Genomic DNA, 18,593 nt, shown 5'->3' on the forward strand with positions numbered 1-18,593 from the left:
GAGACTGGAGAAACCCCGAAGGTATGGCCCCCAGACACCCTTTTAGCTCAGTGGTGAAGTCCCTTCCAAGGTTTCACCGTTCAGCCAGGGATTGGACAGCCCCATAAAACAAAACGGGACTAATGAGGCACAGCAGTCCAGGGACAAGGGCTAGAAGGCAGAAGGGGACAGGAAAGCTGGTGATAGGGAACCCAAGGCTGAGGAAGGACAGTGTTGATGTGTAGTGAGGTTGTTAACCATTGTCATAGGGCAACATGTGTACTGACTGTTAAATGAGAAACTATTTTGTTCTGTAAGCCTTCATCTAAAGTGAGAATAGCAGCACAATTGGAAGAGCGTAGTCGATGTCACTGAACTGTGCATGTAGAAGTTTTTGAAATGGTGTATCTTTGGCTGTGTATATTTTCACCAAAAAAAAAAAAAAAAAAAAGAGAAGGGAGAGGGTTGACATGTCGTGGGGGGGTGTTAACCAATGTCATAAAACAATACGTGTACCACTGTTTAATGAGAAACTATTAGTTCTGTAAACCTTCAACTGAAGTACAATTAAAAAAAAAAAATAACTACCCCCTTGCAGCCCCTCCTCCCATTATCCCACTACCCAGGGAAAGCCATTGTTAATATTTTGGTAGATTTCATTACAGTCTTTTTTCTACATGTGACAATACTGGCATCCTGCTGCATATGTGGTTTGCTATTCTGGGCTCAAGAGTCTTTGGGAGCATTTTCCGATTTCCTTAAATATTTTTTGAGAACATGATACTTAATGGCTATCGAGCGTTTCAAACCTATGGGAGCAGACGCCACCGCAGGGGCCTTCTGTAGCAATTCACAGTAGGCTTGCAACTGATAGTGTCCCGGTGGGGGAGGTGCCGGCACACTCCAAACCGACCCCTGGGGAGTTCTGCCTTTTTGATTTTAGGGCAGAAGCTTGAGGTCCTGTCTCTTGTGGGGCGTGCCCGAGTTTTGAGCTGCTGAGCTGCACAGAGGACTCGAGAGGCTTGTAGGGTTCTTGGGAGTTGGAAGCAGACCATTTCGATCACCAGTGTGGTGCCACTCGTGGTGCACCACTCTGTCCCGCGCACTGTGAGGTGTCTCCTCTAACCCTCCCGTAACTCTGGGGAAGGTTCTACAGAGATGGAAACTCTGGCAGTCTCCAAGAAGTGAAGTAACACACACACAGCTAGTAAATTGTAGATAAAGGCGCTTATTTCTAGACCTCCGTAATTATATGAAAGTCCCTAGGTGGTGCAAACTATTTGTGCTTGACTCCTGGTGGCACAGTGGTTGATCGCTTGGCTGTTAACCAAAGGATTGGCAGTTCAAATCCACCAGCTGCTCCTTGGAAACCCTACAGGGCAGTTCTACTCTGTCCTATAGGTTTGCTACGAGTTGGAGTTGACTCTACGGCAACGAGTTTGTTTCTTTTTTTTTACTAACCTAAAAGGAGCTCTGGTGGTGCCAACAGTTAAGCACTGGACTGCTAACTGAAAGGCTGGCAGTTTAAAACCACCCAGTGGCTCTGCAGGAGAAAGACCTAGTGATCTGCTTCTGTAAAGATTACAGCCAAGAAAACTCTATGAGGAAGTTCTGTTCTGTCACAGGGGGTTGCTGTGAGTTGAAAAATGACTCGACGACACCTAACGAAAACTAACTGAAAGATTGGCGGTTTGAACCCATCTAATGGCACCGTGGAAGAAAGGCCTGGCAATTTGCTTCCATAAAGATTACAGTCAAGAAGACCCTATGGGGCAGTTCTACTCTGTAACACATGGGGTTGCCATGAGTCGGAATTGACTCAATGGCAACGGGTTTGGTTTTGTTTTTTCAGCAGTTATATGTGAGTGGTGCCAACAATTAAGTGCTCAGATACTCAGGAAGGTTGGCAATTTGAAGCTACCCAGAGGCCATCTACTTCCAAAAGATCACAGTTATTGAAAACCCCATGGAGCACAGTTCTACTTTGACATACATGGGTTCGCCATGGAGTCAACTTCAGGTCAGAGTTACATGTTACATTGTTGCTGGCAGTTGAGGGGGCCAGGAAGAAGGAAATGGTATCATCTGAAGCAGTACCCTGTGGTTGACTTGCTGCTCCCTGCGAGGGAGAACAGGAACCTCAGTTTGATGCTTCAGCTTCTCGGACAGCGAACTCCTGGGGCCGGCCCCTCTCCCTGCTCTGGCTCCCGAAGAAGCCAAGCCGCCTGGAATGCTGCTCAGCATGTTAGCTGTGAAGTTAACTGGCTCTGGATCACAAGTTCACACTCTCGGCTCAGGGAGGCCGAGGAGCCCTGTCTGGTGGCCAGAGGGAGCGGGAGCGAGGCTGTGGGGCCTGAAGCAGTAAAATATCTACTCTGATTACTCCCCTCCCTTAAAGAGTCTTCAGTGATTCATTAGCATGGAGAAGAGGATAATTAGTTGGTTAATTATGAAGGGATAGACAAAACAAAAGTCCAGCTATCCAGTTACATAAGCAGTCCCTTGGAGAGCCAAGGGACAGAGAACCGCTGTTCTCCCCAAGACCTTTCCAGCTTTGTTCTTGCTCCAGAGACTTGGGGCTTCTCGTCTGTCTGATAAAGGCTTCTATCTGTGCCGTGTGCACACCATTTGTCACCCTCACAACCTGGGCCAAGAACACTTGGTTTGGGGGGGTGGTCTATTGTGCCACAGTAACGGCTATTACATGAATCGGCATTCCTTTCCACCCACATGCTTGAAAACTTCCTGGTTATAATTAGAACCATTTCTAACTGTTCTGACATTTCTGGGTGGGGTGTGGGGGGCTGCCCAGAGCCTGGACTGAGCTGCCAGGGCAGAGCCAGAAAGCCAGGTTCTAATCCCGCCCTCGGCCACTGTGCCCATTTGCTATGCTTAATTGAGAGTGCTATGATTGGAAGTCCTGGGACCTTGAAAGACAGAGCTGCCCCTCTACCCCCATCTGCCTTCCCCTGTCCCTTGTGTCCTGATTCTGTCCTCTCTCTTTCTGCTGGGGAGGCTGGGAGGTGTGTGTTGGTATGCGGGTAGCTCCAGCCTGAAGGTACAAGATGTTTGGAATATGATATGTTTTCACATAAAAACATTAAATTTTTAGGATGAAGGGACTTTAGAAATCATTTAATTATGTGTTTTTTAGCTCTTGGGGAGACTTCAAAAGACATACACCCAGGCCCCACCCCAACCTATTGAGTCAGCCTCTCAACTCAGGTGGGTGTTTTGAAAAAGGGTCCCAGATGGTTTTTGTTTTTAATTAAACTTTTTTTTTTTTTAAATTTTGAGATCATTGGAGATTCACATGCAGTTGTAATAAAGAATGCAAAAAGATCCTCCCCTTAGCTTCCCTCAAAGGTAGTATCTTGCAAATGTGTAGTACAATATCACAACCCGGATATTGACATGGATATATCAAAATGCAGAATATTCCCATCATCCCCAAGGGCCCCTCATGTTACCTTTTATAGCCACACCCACGTAGCTTCCACTCACCCCTCCTTAACCTGTACAACCACTAATCTGTTCTCCATTTATATAGTTTTCAAGAATGTTATGTAAATGGAATCTTACAGTATGTAACATTTTGCGATTGACCGATTTCACTCAGCATAATTATTTGGAAATTCATTCAGGTTGTTGCCTGTACCAACAGTTCTGTTTATTGGTGAGTAGTATTCCATGATGTGAAAACCCTCATGGCTCAGTGGTTAAGAGCTATGGCTGCTAACCAAAAGGTCGGCAGTTTGAATCCACCGGGCGCTCCTTGTAAACCTGTTGGGGTAGTTCTACTCTGTTAGTTCCTATAGGGTCGCTATGAGTCAGAATCAACTCGACGGCAATGGATTTTTTTTTTATTCCATGTTGTGGATGTACCACAGTTTGTTTAACCATTCACCCATTGAAAAACATCTAGATTGTTTCCAGTTTGGGGCTATTACAAATAAAACCGCTGTTATCATTTGTGTATAGTTTTTCTGTGGGAACATAAGTCTGCATTTCTATGGGATGAAAGTCCAGGAGTGCAGCTGCTGGGTGGTATGATAGTGCCATGTTTAGTTTTTAAAGAAACGTTTGGATTGCTTTATAAATCGGCTGTACCATTTTACATTCTCACCAGTAATGTATGAGCTTCCGATTTCTGGTTTCTCCGCAACCTCACCAGCATTTGGTGTTGTCATGATTTTTATTTAGTTGTATAGTGATACCTCACTGTGGTTTTAAGTCTCATTTCCATAATGGCTAATGATGTTGAATGTGCTTTCATGTGCTTACCTGTCATCTGTCCACTCTTTGGTGACATCCCAGGCAGTTTAGATGCTGGCCACACACCAGGCCTGGTCCACCCCACTGGACCGAGTTCTCTGCCCAAGTCCCTTCCACTGCAAGGAAGGAGCAAGCTCTCTCCCTCTGGTCAGCCCTGCTTGTCAGAATGGCAGTTCCTGCTTCAGTAAAACTGATGTCCTGGGATTGTACCTCCTGCCCACTAACACAGGCCTCTTTGTTATTAGCAACTTCTATAGTAACTTAAGAGGGGAATGGTGGTTCAGTGGTAGAATTCTTGCCTTCATGCAGGAGACTCATGTTCGATTCCCAGCTGATGCACTTCATGTGCAGCCACCACCCGTCTGTCAGAGGAGGCTTGAGTGTTGCTGTGATGCTAAAGAGGTTTCAGAGGAGATTCCAGACTAAGACAGACTAGGAAGAAAGGCCAGGTGAGCTACTTCTGAAAAAATCAGCCAATGAAAACCCTGTGGATCACAATGATCTGATCTGCAACTGATCATGGAGAGGGTGCAGGACCAGACAGCGTTTCGTTCTGCTGTGTGTAAGGTCCCCAGGAATTGGGGGCCAACTCGACAGCAGCTAACAACAACAACAACAGCACAGTAACTTACACCATGTCGTGTAATCTATGATTGTAGCCATTAGGTGCTGCTTGGCTGCGGCTACTTCTCCGGCTCATAAACCCTGTGGGACTGGGACACTGACCTCTGAGGAGGGGAGCATCGCCTGGCTGGGGCTGGGGGCTGGGGTTGTAGGGGCTGGGGTCGGGCAGCGAAGGTGCTCTGCAGTTGCCAGAAAAACTGCAAAGTGGCTTTAGCTGCTGCTACGGAAGGAACGTCTTCCATTGGGGTGAAGGAGCATTGCTGGGGCAACCCTCCCAGGGACAAAATCAATCTCCAAATCCCATCTTTGGGAATCTGTTTCCTGGGACCAGTCCTGGTGCCAGTCAAGGTCCCGTCAGGAGACAAACCACAACTATTATTTTCAAAGACAGAAGTTAAAGAATTGCTAACTAGGTCTAAGACTGTTAACTAACTGGAAGGGTAAAAAGAAAACCTTAAGGTTATCAGAGAAGTTGTTGTTGGGTGCCGCCGAGCTGATTCTGAGTCAGAGTGACCCCAGTGTAGAATGTAGAGTAGAACTGCCCCATAGGGTTTCCTAGGCTGTGATCTTTATGGGAGCAGATTGCCAGGTCTTTTCTCCTGCAGAGCTGCTGGGTGGGTTTGAACCACTGAACTTTCGGTTAGCGCCTGGGAGTTTAACCATTGTGCAGCCAGGGCTCCTTATCACGGAGGTAGCTACCCCTAAAGTATGGAGAACAAAGGGGAGAGGTAGGAATTGTCACGACAGAAACTTAGAGAGAGGCCTGTGGGGCTGAAACACAGACCTCTGAGGAGGGGTACTGATTAGCTGGTGCTGGTGCTTCTGAGCTCAGAGGGGTCTCATAGGCCTGGGACCCAGATTTCGAAGGAAAAGTGCAATGAAGTGTCTAAGTGGGACATGAGAAAACTGCAGAGTGGATGCAGCTGCTGCTATGGTGCAATGGTTAAGCACTCGGCTGCTAACACAAAGACGGGTGGTTCGAACCCACCCAGTGGTTCCACGGGAGAAAGACCTGGTGGTCTGCTCCTTTAAAGATTATGGCTTCTAAGGCCCTGTGGGGTAGCCCTGCTCTGTCACATGGAATTGCTATGAGTTGAAATTGACTCTATGGCACCCAACAATGACATGGGAAGGAACTGCTGCTGTGGGGGTGAAGGTGCATTGCTGGGGTGACCCTTACACGAACAGGAAGCAAACAGGAAGGAGAAAGTCCCTCTTTCTCCTTCAGCCCTGCAGTTCCCTTTAGTCTCTCTGTGGGCAGAGCCAAACACAGAGCCAGCTGGCAAAGCAGAAACATGGTTTTCAGGGTTGCTGCCCCAGCACCAAAGAGTAGAGTATAGAAGGCAGACGACAGCTCAGTGACTGGCAGAATAGCCGAGTCCTGGCTCTGGAATCAGCTAGGCCTGGATTGCAGTCCTGGCTCTGTCCAGCTAGGTAGCTTTGGGCAGGTCACTTCACCTCTCTGAGGCTCAGTTGTCCCACAGATGAGATGGGAATAATAATACCTGCATTGAAAAACTGTTCATGTATGTAAAAAGAATGTATGTAAATCACTGAGCACTGTGCATGGTGCATATTCAGTAAATGTTGTTGTTAGGTGCCATCGAGTCGGTTCCGACTTACAGTGACCCTAGGTATAATAGAACAAAACACTGCCAGGTCCTGCACCATCCTCACAATCGTTGTTATGTTTGAGCCCAGTGTTGCAGCCACTGTGTCAATCCATCTCATTCAGAGTTTTCCTCTTTTTCGCTGACCCTCTACTTTACCAAGCATGATGTCTTTCTCCAGGGACTGGTCTCTCCTGATAACATGTCCAAAGTACATGAGATAAAGTCTCACCATCCTTGCTTCCAAGGAGAACTCTGACTGTATTTCTTCCAAGGTAGACTTGTTCACTCTTCTGGCAGTCCATGGTATATTCAATATTCTTTGCCAACATCATAATTCAAAGGCATCAGTTCTTCTTCAGTCTTCCTTATTCATTGTCCAGCTTCCGCATGTATATAAGGCGATTGAAAACACCATGGCTTGGGTCAGGCACACCTGGGTCCTCAATAAATAAAATGTTATAATTCATACATTCATGATTCGTGTATAAATGAGTGGTCTAGGATATTTGGAAATGAAGCCTATTACAGTGGAAAGGCTAAGTACTACAGATTGAATTGTATCCCCTAAAAATATACGTTGTAAATCCTAACCCCTGTACTTGTGGACGTGATCTGATTTGGAATAGTGTTTTCTTTGTTAATAAGATCGTATCAGTGTAGAGCGTGTCCTAAGCCAATCACTTCTGAGATATGAAAAGAGTAGCTGAGGCACAGATGCAAGGACGAACAGATGAGAGAAGATAAATGCCATGCCACATGAAGATTGCCAAGGAACCGAGGAACAGAAGCTGCAAGGAGACAAGGACCTTCCCCCAGAGCAGACAGAGAGAGAAAGCCTTCTCCTAGAGCCAGTACCCTGAATTCAGACTTCTAGCCTCCTAAAGGGATGCAGTGCTAGAGGTGCTCACTCATCTATGCCAAGAAGTTTGGAAGACAGCTACCTGGTCAACAGACCGGAAGATATCCATATACACGCCCATTCCAAAGAAAGGTGATCCAACCGAATGCAGACATTATTGAACAATATCATTGATATCACATGTAAGTAAAATTTTGCTGAAGATCATTCAAAAGCAGTTGCAGCAGTACGTCGACAGGGGACTGCCAGAAATTCAAGACGGATTCAGAAGAGGATGCGGAACCAGGGATTTCATTGCTGATGTCAGATGGATCTTGGCTGAAAACAGAGAATACCAGAAAGATGTTTACCTGTGTTTTATTGACTATGCAAAGGCATTCGACTGTGTGGATCATAACAAATTACGGATAACATTTCCAAGAATGGGAATTGCAAAATACTTAATTGTGCTCATGCAGAAGCTGTACATAGACCAAGAGGCAATCGTTCGAACGTAACAAAGGGATACTGAGTGGTTTAAAATCAGAAAAGGTGTGTGTCAGGGTTGTATCCTTTTACCATACTTATTCAATCTGTATGCTGAGCAAATAATTTGAGAAACTGGACTATATGAAGAAGAATGTGGCATCAGGATTGGTGGAAAACTCATTAACAACCTGTGATATGCAGATAACACAACTTTGTTTGCTGAAAGTGAAGAGGACTTGAAGCACTTACTGATGAAGATCAAAGACTAGCCTTCAGTATGGATTACACCTCAACATAAAGAAAACAAAAATCCTCACAACTGGACCGATAAGGAATATCATGATAAATGGAGAAAAGATTGAAGTTTTAAAGATTTCGTTTTACTTGGATCCACAATCAACACCCACGGAATCAGCAGTCAAGAAATCAAACGACGTATTGCATTGGGCAAATCTTCTGCACAAGACCTCTTTAAAGTGTTGAAAAGCAAAGATGTCACTTTGAGGACTAAGGTGAACCTAACCCAAGCCATGGTATTTTCAGTCACCTCATACGCATGTGAAAGCTGGACAATGAACAAGGAAGACTGAAGAAGAATTGATGCCTTCGAATCACGGTGTTGGCGAAGAATACGGACTGCCAGAAGAGCGAACAAGTCTATCTTGGAAGAAATACAGCCAAAGTGCTCCTTGGAAGCGAGGATGGTGAGACTTTGTCTCACATGCTTTGGACATGTTATCAGGAGAAACCAGTCCCTGGAGAAGGATACTATGCTTGGTAAAGTAGAGGGTCAGCGAGAAAGAGGAAAACTCTCAACGAAATGGATTGACACAGTGGCTGCAGAATTGGGCTCAAACATAACAACATAACAACGATTGTGGGGATGGTGCAGGACTGGGCAGTGTTTCTTTTGTTGCACATAGGGTCTCTATTAGTCAAAACTGACTCGATGGCTCCTAACAACAACAACAACTCCTAAACTGTGAGAAAATAGATTTCTGTCCACTAAAGCCACTACTTGTGGTATTTCTGTTATAGCAGCGCTAAGAAACAAAGACACTAAGAAACTAGAGATATGAATTGCAGTGTCCACTCTGTTTGCTTGCTGTGTGACCTTAGACAAATCACTTACCTTCTCTGGGCCTCAGTTGCTTCAGCTGTAAAGAGAGAAGTTAAACATATGGTCTTCAAAGCATCTTTCTAGGAGCTCAGACATGGTCCCTGCCAATCCAGTGTACACAAGTCATGTTTGTAGCCAACCTTTATTTGCATGGAGGTGGGAGTGGAGGAGAGTGGAAAGGTAAGCTGCTCAGGGACATTTAGTGGATGGGAAGGAGACTTCATATACGCAAGAGAGGGCTGCCTGGCCCTTTGCCAGGCTGCAGAGAAAAGTTCAAGATGCTGTTGAAAGAAAGAGAGAAGGAAAGGAACCCTCCCCTGTTGGAATCATAGCAGAGCCTGTGTCTCCATTTGATTAAGGAACAGCAGGCTTAGCCCAGTGGATCCCCAGACTGGCTACCATCTTATCCCCTGGAGCAGTTGTAAGAATATAAATTCCTGAGTCCCATCTCAGAGATTCAAAGTCAGTACACTCAGAAGTGGACCTGGGAGTCCCTCTTTAACAAATGCCTAGAGAACTCCCCAGAGGCTGTTACATAGACCAGTTTTGGGGAACTTTGGTTTGATTTTGTAAAAGACTTTAGCCTGAATCATTAGAAGTGATGTCCCTCCTGGCTGAGCAAGGGAGGTGGGTAGATAACCCTAGACTGCATGTTACTATAATCATATTGACACTAGCAAGAACAACAACCGTTTGTTAAGCACTTACTATGTATGCCAGGAATTGTTCTAAGGTATACATGTATATGTGTATATATATATATATGTTGTTGTTGTTAGTTGCCATGGATTTGGCTCCAACTCATGGCAACCCCATGTACGACAGAATGAAATGTTGCCCGGTCCTGCTTCATCTTCACTATCGTTGGTATGCTCCAGTCTATTGCTGTGGTCACTGTGTATTTTGAGTGCCTTCCAATCTAGGGGACTCATCTTCCAGCACTATATTGGACAACATTCTGTTGTGACCCGTTGAATTTTCATTGGCGAATTTTGGAAGTAGACCACCAGGCCTTTCCTCCTAGTCTGTCTTAGTCTAGAAGTTCCACTGAAACCCACCCACCATGGGTGACTCTGTTGGTATTTGAAATACCAGTGTCCTACCTTCCACCATCATAGTAGCACACATGCCACCACCGTACAACAGACGGGTGGTAGATGTATATTCTCTATACTCATCTAAACAATGAGTGTGCGTGTGTGTGTGTATTTAGTCTCTCTCAACACCTCCATGGGGCAGGTGTTATTATTGCCTCATCCTACAGATGAGGCAGATGGGAGGTTGGTAAGTGGCAGAGCTGCTTGTAACTGGGCCACAGGTTGCTTCAAGGTTCATAGAGTCAGGGCAGAGCCATAGCACAGATCTCAGCAGAGGGCTCTGGGGCTCAAGCCAGGCGAGGTCACAAGTGTAGAATCAGGGAAGACTACTGCATGGAGGAGGAGGCAGCCTTGGTTAGTTCCTGTCTTCCTCGGATAGAAGGACACGTATGCTATGATGACAGCCCACTCGTCATTGGTTTCCTTCTCTGCCCCTGCGACTTCTGCTTTGCCAATGTGAGGGGTGTGGCAACTGGGGCCAGATGGCACCTTTGCTCCCGGAGGACCAAGCCCCATTCAGGCCGGCAGTCACTTCCTCCTGCCTTCCATCCACGGGGAGTTCCACATTCCCAGGGCTCTGCTGGGCTCCAGCTCTATGATGGAGGATGAGGTAAATGTCACTCAGACCCCATCTGGGTTTAAGACGTGAGAAGAGGAAATGCGCTGACTTCGCTGCAGGCACGGTTTAGAGTTACACACCAGGGGCTTTCTGAGGTGGGTTTCAGCAGAGAAGCTGGCGCCGTAGTACATGCTCAAGCTCTGGGGCCAGCCAGGCCAACATTCAAGTCAAGGCTCCATGATCTCAGGCAGGTTACTCAACCTCTCTAAGCTTCATTTCCCCACCCACAAGGTGGGGATCATGATAGTAGGCCCTGGTTCCCAGGGTTGCATGCAGCTTAACTGAGATGGGGAATGTGAAGTGCTTGGCACAGTGTTGTTGTTGTTAGGTGCCTTCCAGTCGGTTCCGACTCATAGCGACTGTATGCACAGCAAAACGGAACACTGCCCCGTCCTGCGCCATCCTCACAATCGATGTTATGCTTGAGCCCATTGTTGCAGCCACTGTGCCAATCTATCTTGTTGAGGGTCTTCCTTTTTTTCGCTGACCCTCTACTTTACCAAGCATGATGCCCTTCTCCAGGGACTGATCCCTCCTGATAACATGTCCAAAGTACATGAGACGAAGTCTCGCCATCCTTGCTTCTAAGGAGCACTCTGGCTGTACTTCCAAGACAGATTTGTTCATCCTTCTGGAAGTCCATGGTACATTCAATATTCTTCGCCAACACCATAATTCAAAGGCGTCAGTCCTTCAGTCTTCCTTATTCATTGTTCAGATTTCACACGCGTATGAGGCGATTGAAAATACCATGACTTGGGTTAGGCTCACCTTAGTCCTCAAAGTGACATCTTTTCTTTTTAACACTTTAAAGAGGTCTTTTGCAGAAGATTTGCCCAGTGCAATATGCTGTTTGATTTCTTGACTGCTGCTTCCATGGGCATTGATTATGGATCCAAGTAAAATGAAATCCTTTACAATTTCAATCTTCTTTCCTTTTATCATGATGTTGCTTATTGGTCCAGTTGTGAAGATTTTTGTTTTCTTTATGTTGAGATGTAATCCATACTGAAGGCTATAGTCTTTGATCTTCATCAGTAAGTGCTTTAAGTCCTCTTTCCTTTAAGCCAACAAGGTTGTGTCATCTGCATATCACAGGTTGTTAATGAGTCTTCCTCCAATCTTGATGCCATGTTCTTCTTCATATAGTCTGGCTTCTTGGATTATTTGCTCAGCATACAGATTAAGTACAGTGAAAGGATACAGCCCTGACACACACCTTTTCTGATTTTAAACCACTCAGTATCCCTTTGTTATGTTCGAACGATTGCCTCTTGGTCTATGCACAGCTTCTGCATGAGCACAATTAAGTGTTTTGCAATTCCCATTCTTGGAAATGTTATCCGTAATTTGTTATGATCCACACAGTCGAATGCCTTTGCATAGTCAATAAAACACAGGTAAACAACCTTCTGGTATTCTCTGTTTTCAGCCAAGATCCAACTGACATTAGCAATGAAATCCCTGGTTCTGCATCCTCTTCTGAATCCGTCTTGAATTTCTGGCAGTCCCCTGTCGATGTACTGCTGCAACTGCTTTTGAATGATCTTCAGCAAAATTTTACTTGCGTGTGATGTTAATGATATTGTTTGATAATGTCTGCATTCTGTTGGGTCACCTTTCTTTGGAATGGGCATGTATGTGGATATCTTCCGGTCTGTTGACAAGGTAGCTGTCTTCCAAATTTCTTGGCATAGATGAGTGAGCACTTCCAGCCCTGCATCTGGTTGTTGAAACATCTCAGTTGGTATTCCATCAATTCCTGGAGCCTGGTTTTTCTCTAATACCTTCAGTGCACCTTGGACTTCTTCCTTCAGAACCATTGATTCTTGATCATGTCATACCTCCTGAAATGGTGGAACATCTACCAGTTCTTTCTGGTACAGTGACTCTGTGTATTTCTTCTATCTTCTTTTGATGCTTCATGTGTCATTCAATATTTTGCCCATAGAATCCTTCAATAATGCAACTCCAGGCTTGAATATTTTCTTCAGTTCTTTCAGCTTCAGAAATGCTGAGCATGTTCTTCCTTTTTGGTTTTCTAACTCCAGGTCTTTGCACATTTCATTATAATACTTTACGTTGTCATCTGGAGCTGCCCTTTGAAATCTTCTGTTCAGTTCTTTTACTTCATCATTTCTTTTGTTTGCTTTAGCTACTCTACATTCAAGACCACGTTTCAGAGTTTCTTCTGATATCCATTTTGGTCTTTTCTTTCTTTCCTGTCTTTTTAATGGCCTTTTGCTTTCTTCAGGTGTGATGTCCTTGATGTCATCCCACAACTCGTCTGGTCTTCAGTCGTTAGTATTCAACGTGCCAAATCTGTTCTTGAGATGACCTCTAAATTCAGGTGGGATATACTCTACTTTGGCTCTTGTGGACTTTTTAAAATTTTCTTCAGCTTCAAGTTGAACTTGTGTACGAGCAATTGAATGTCTGTTCTGTAGTTGGCCCCTGGCCTTGTTCTGACTGGTGGTGTTGAGCTTCTCCACTGTCTCTTTCCACAGATGTAGTCAATTTGATTCCTGTGTATTCCATCCAGTAAAGTCCATGTGTATAGTCACCGTTTATGTTGTTGAAAAAAGGTAGCTGCAATGAATAACTCACTGATCTTGCAAAATTCTATAATGCGTATCCAGGACAGTTTCTATCACCAAGGCTGTATATTCCAACTACTGATGCTTCTTCTTTGTTTACGACTTTAGCATTCAAATCGCCAGTAATTATCAATGCATCTTGATTGCATGTTTGATCAATTCAGACTGTAGAAGTTGGTTAAAACCTTCAATTTCTTCATCTTTGGCATTAGTGGTTGGTGGGTAAATTTGAGTAATAGTTATATTAACTTGTCTTCCTTATAGGCGTACAGATATTATCCTATCACTGACAGTGTTGTACCTGAGGATAGACCTTGAACTGTTCTTTTTGATGATGAATGCAATGCCCTTCTTCCCTCTTCAATTTGTCATTCTGGGCATAGTAGACCACATGATTGTCTGATTCAAAATGGCCAATACCAGTCCATTTCAGCTCACTAATGCCTAAGATGGAAACCCTGCTGGCATAGTGGTTAACAGCTACGGCTGCTAACCAAAAGGTCGGCAGTTTCAATCCATCAGGTGCTCCTTGGAAACCCTATGAGGCAGTTCTACTCTGTCCTATAGGGTCACTATAAGTCAGAATCTACTCAACGGCAATGAGTTGGTTTTTTCGGTTGAATACCTAGGATATCGACCTTTATGTGTTCCATTTCACATAAAAAACGCTTAAAAAATGTCTGTTATTATTTAAAGATCTTTAGGGGCATATTACCAATCCACTTCTTATTATTTTCAGCCTCAAAAATTGAAACTGTCGGCCAAATTGTGGGAAAATAGCATTTGTTTCTTCTTTCATTCACCAGATATTTATTGTCTACTGCTCTATGTTCAGTCCTGGGGATATGACTGGACAAGGTGGCCCTAGGCCTTGCCCACACAGAGCCTCCAGCCTGGTCAGGAGGCAGCGATGCTGTGCCCTGGGCTGTGGTGGGAGTGGGCACGGCGCCTTCCAGGCATTTGGCAGCTGGAGCCCATGGCCTTTTTGGTGGGAGTTGTGAATAGCTTCCTAGGACTAAGCCCAGACCTCTAGAAAGGACGAGAGAGATAGGATTGGAAGTGGGAGGTGGGGTGAAGGAATGGTGTTCTAGGCAAAGGGAACAGTAGCTGCAAAGGTCTAGAAGGGAGAGTGAGAGTGAGGTGTGTTCCAAAAACTGACAGCAGTCCCAGTGGTTGGCCTCAGGGGTGGGAAGGCGAAAGATGAGGCTGCAGAGATGAACCTGCAGGACCTGGGAGGCCTCATCCATGTGTACTTTATAACCTGCTGGGGTGGAAGAGACCAGCTGCCTGGCTGAAAAGTGGAGGGGCCCAGGCCAAAGCTCTCACCCGGCCATGTGGGGACTCATAGCTGCTCCTTCACCATTACCATAAACAAGTCCATACGTGCATCCAGCTTCCTTTGTGTGTGCTTACTTAAGTCATTCTTTGCTTTTTGCCACTATTTTCTCTGGACAGCTTTTCTGTTCAAACTATCCTTGGCACCCTTCCCCGGCCCGTCCCCCATATTTAATTTAAAACCATCCATCTAATTAGCATCTGTCTAGCATGGTTTTGGTGTGGTTTTGCTTGGAAGGACTAGGCTACATTGGGCGACATCTTGGATTTTCTTCCAGCTCCAAAACTCCATGATAGGGTTCCTGCATTTATTTTTGGCCCGAGAATGTTCCAAGGCGGAGATTGGAGACCAGGAATTTGGGAGCCTCTGTTGTTGATGGTGCCGACCGTTCCTGGCAATGGGGCTGGATCCTTTGCCTCGGTTGTCAGCCATTTCTCCATCCAGAAAGGGCCAGCCTGGGTTCCCAACTTGACTTAGGGAGCCATCGAAGGGGGCCAGTGAATTTGTGATGTGTTTGATGTTTACTTTTCCAGCTCCTTTCCTCAGACTCTGAGGTTCCTCTTCTTCTACCCCTCCTCCTCTTTTGTTCTACTTTCTCTTTGATTTTTGTGTTTCTCGATGTCAATTACAAGAGGTGACAGGAATCGGCAGGGATCTCCCTCTTCAGCTGGCTCCTCGGTGCTCTTCTCCTGCTGTAACTTTATCCTACTTGATGTTCCCTGAGACTTCATGAAGGGCCTTTATTCCCAAACGCACTCTTAAGGCTAAACCCTGCAGGGTTGTTTAAGAAAAAAGGCCCAGAAAGTAGAATAGGAGAGATGTGTTTGCCTTGTTGCCCATCATGTATCTGTGTCTTTGGGAAACTGCTTTACCTCTCTGTGCCTCAGTTTCCTTATCTATAAAATGGACTATAATAATAACAATAATGCCTAACATTCATTGTACTCACTCCCCGCCAGGCACTGTGATAAGCCTTTTACATACTAATCTCAGTAAATCTTTATAGTAGACCTGCTAGCATTATCATCCCCATTTTACAGACACAGAAACTGAGGCTTAGAGATTAAATGACTTGCCCAAGGTCATACAGTGGCAGAGCCAGGACTTGAACGCAGGTCTCTGTGATGCCAAAGTCCATATGTTATTCTGCCCTAGGGCTGTTGTGAAGATGAAGGCACAAGTGACTGAACACGCTTTGGCAACTCAACGGGTAAAATCAGTGGCGGGATTCAGAAGACTATTTCAAAGAAGTAGTTCTGAGCCATGAATCTCTGGCATTGCATTACTTGTGTACCATAATAGAGTGCAGTGTGGCTAGAGTATGAATGAGAGACCAGAAGAAGGAAGCAGGGTAGTCTCAAAGGTTGTACCCTGTGGTTGTTTTGCTGCAAGCTGTTGGGTTTGCGAGCCTTTGACATCATCTGTAATATCATAGCAGGGGTATTCTTTGCAAGCTAATGCAAGGCTTGGATTTATTCCATTTCCGGGTTAGACTAATGACTGTTGGTGAAAACATTTTCTGGGAATCACATATTTGGATTTGTTCTTCTTTTTAGGGTCTTGGGAAGGGGGAGGTAAGGGATAAAGATTCACTGGGGAGACATTGTTGCTGGCAGCTCACCTCACCCCAAGGTGTGGGAACTTTGCCCTTAGGGCAGAAAGGCAAGCAGATGTGACTTGGAGACACCCAGAGAGAAGCTCTATTGAGTAAAAAGGACCACTGAGACCGAGTCATTCTTCTGACCGCAATTCTATACAAGAACATTGTGGCTCTTTCTCAAGACCCACCAATACATGAAGCCTCATCCAGGCCGCACTTGCTGGGGCCAACCCAGCTCCTTCCTCTGTAGGAGGAGAGGAGCCATGTGGGATCTCCCAGAACATGTCTGTTGGGCAGGAAATAGTTGCCCAGGAGGAAAAACACCTCTGAAGTTAATTTACTTACTCAGAAGGAACAAGAAGTCAACCTTCTGCGTGGGCGAGGATGGGAATGAGAGCAAAGACTCGTGTGATCCTAGTTGGGCCTCAGTGCTCCTCATTGCTGAAAAGGAAGTGATGGACCTGGTCCTTGAGCTCCCTTTGACCCAAGAGGATCTCCTAAAGGACAGTTCTTTAACTGAGAACCTGGCCTGGGCTTGCTTTGGAGAAGATCCATTTTTTGAGCTCCATTCACTATATCTGGAAACCCTGGTAGCATAGTAGTTAAGAGCTACGGCTGCTAACCAAAAGGTCGGCAGTTTGAATCCACCGGGCGCTCCTTGGAAACCCTATGGGGCAGTTCTGCTATGTCCTGTAGGGTCGCTATGAGTCGGAATTGACTCAATGGCAATGGGTTTGTTTGTTTTTTATTCACTATATCTGCTGCATTTACAAAAAAAACCCAAACCAGTTGCCATCAAGTCCATTCTAACTCATGGCAACCCCATGTGTGCGGAGTAGAACTGTTCCCTAGGGTTTTCAAGGCTGTGACCTTTTAGAAGCAGATCACCAGGCCTTTCTTCCAAGGCACCTGTGGGTAGATTTGAATCACCAATCTTTTGGTTAGTAATCACATGCTTAACCTTTAATGCCACCCAGGGACCCTTTTAGTAAGATCAAATTGCTGGGCTCTGAATCCCCACATCACCAAATGCTGTGTAGAGATCAGAGTGAACGAGAAGCAGCAAGGAGCCAGGGACCTGCTCGAGTGGTGGTCCAGGAGCCAATATGGGAAACAGGACTGTGGGAGGCCAGAAAAGGGAGCATGGATGGGGCGTAGGGTACTTGGCAAAGGCCTTTTAAGAGAGGTAAGACTTTAACTAGGGCAAGGAGAATGGGCAGATGTCAGAATCTCAAAAAACACATTGCTTTTAACACTTTCAAGGCAGATATTACCTCTTTCTTATGCCCTCAATAAAGGACACAGAAACATCCTCATTGGAATGTCTGGAAACAGCCTGGTGCATCAGACAGGAGTTCCCTAAGCGATCTGGTAAAGAAAAGGAATTGACCACAGGCGATCCATAACCACTTATCCAGCTATGGAATGCTTGAATCCTTTTCTGGTAGCAGTAGTAAGCAAGTGTCCAGCTAGCACAGTTGGTAGAGCATGAGACTCTTAATCTCAGGGTCATGAGTTCGAGCCCCATGTTGGACATGATTCTTCCACCACCTATCTGTCAGTGTGTTGTACTGTGGTGGCTTGCATGTTGCTGTGGTGCTGGAAACTATGTCATTGGTATTACAAACACCAGCAGGGTCACCCATGGTGGACAAGTTTCAGTAGAGCTTTCGAACTAAGACAGGATAAGAGGAAAGGCCTGGTGATCTACTTCCAAAAATTAACCAATGGAAACTCTATGCATCACAACAGAATATTCTCTAATATCGTGCCGGAAGATGAGTTTCCTAGGTTGGAAGGCACTCAAAATACACAGTGGCCACAACAGTGAACTCAAACATACCAATGATCATGAAGACAGTGCAGGACTGGGCAACGTTTGTTCTGTTGTATGTGAGGCCGCCATGAGTTGGAGCCTGCTAGACAGCAACTAGCAGCAACGAGAGTAACAACAGTAATGAGTGCTATTCTGTCAGTGTCCCCCTCCCCTTTGGAGATTCAGGGATGGTGGGTGGGCATCAGATCCAAAGTACTACGGCAGGGTACCCAATTGCTCCAGGCCAATGGTGTCTGAACCTGGCTGCATCTCTGCATCACCCTGAGGAGCTTTAAAAAATGCAGATTCTGGGGCCCCCTGCAGACATGTAGAATCAGAGTCTCTGGAAGTGGGGCCCTGAAATCTGCAGCCAGGTGATTCTGATGTAGACCCAGAGGTTCTGTATTTGGGGGTCTTTCTTCTGGGCCATTCAGTCCACATGAAGCCATTGGCCTGGACTGACCAAGTTTCCCACCAGCCTCCACAGCCTGGTGGGACTTTCTGGTGTGGCCCGTGACTGGGATGTAGAAAACCCGGGAGGCCCCTCTCCCCACATTTGTGTGGGGTCCTCAACATTGCACTTCTGTAGC

The 18,593-nt window shown here is 45.7% G+C and overlaps 1 non-coding gene across 1 annotated transcript; it reads left to right on the forward strand.

Moving 5' to 3' along the window:
* The first annotated feature begins 17,650 nt into the window (after positions 1-17,650).
* On the forward strand, positions 17,651-17,723 carry TRNAK-CUU (transfer RNA lysine (anticodon CUU)). Its single transcript has one exon. It is a non-coding gene; the product is annotated as a tRNA-Lys (tRNA).
* Positions 17,724-18,593: the final 870 nt, after the last annotated feature.

The sequence above is a fragment of the Trichechus manatus genome, unplaced genomic scaffold (assembly GCF_000243295.1).
Source record: "Trichechus manatus latirostris isolate Lorelei unplaced genomic scaffold, TriManLat1.0 scaffold00048, whole genome shotgun sequence".
NCBI lineage: Eukaryota > Metazoa > Chordata > Mammalia > Sirenia > Trichechidae > Trichechus > Trichechus manatus.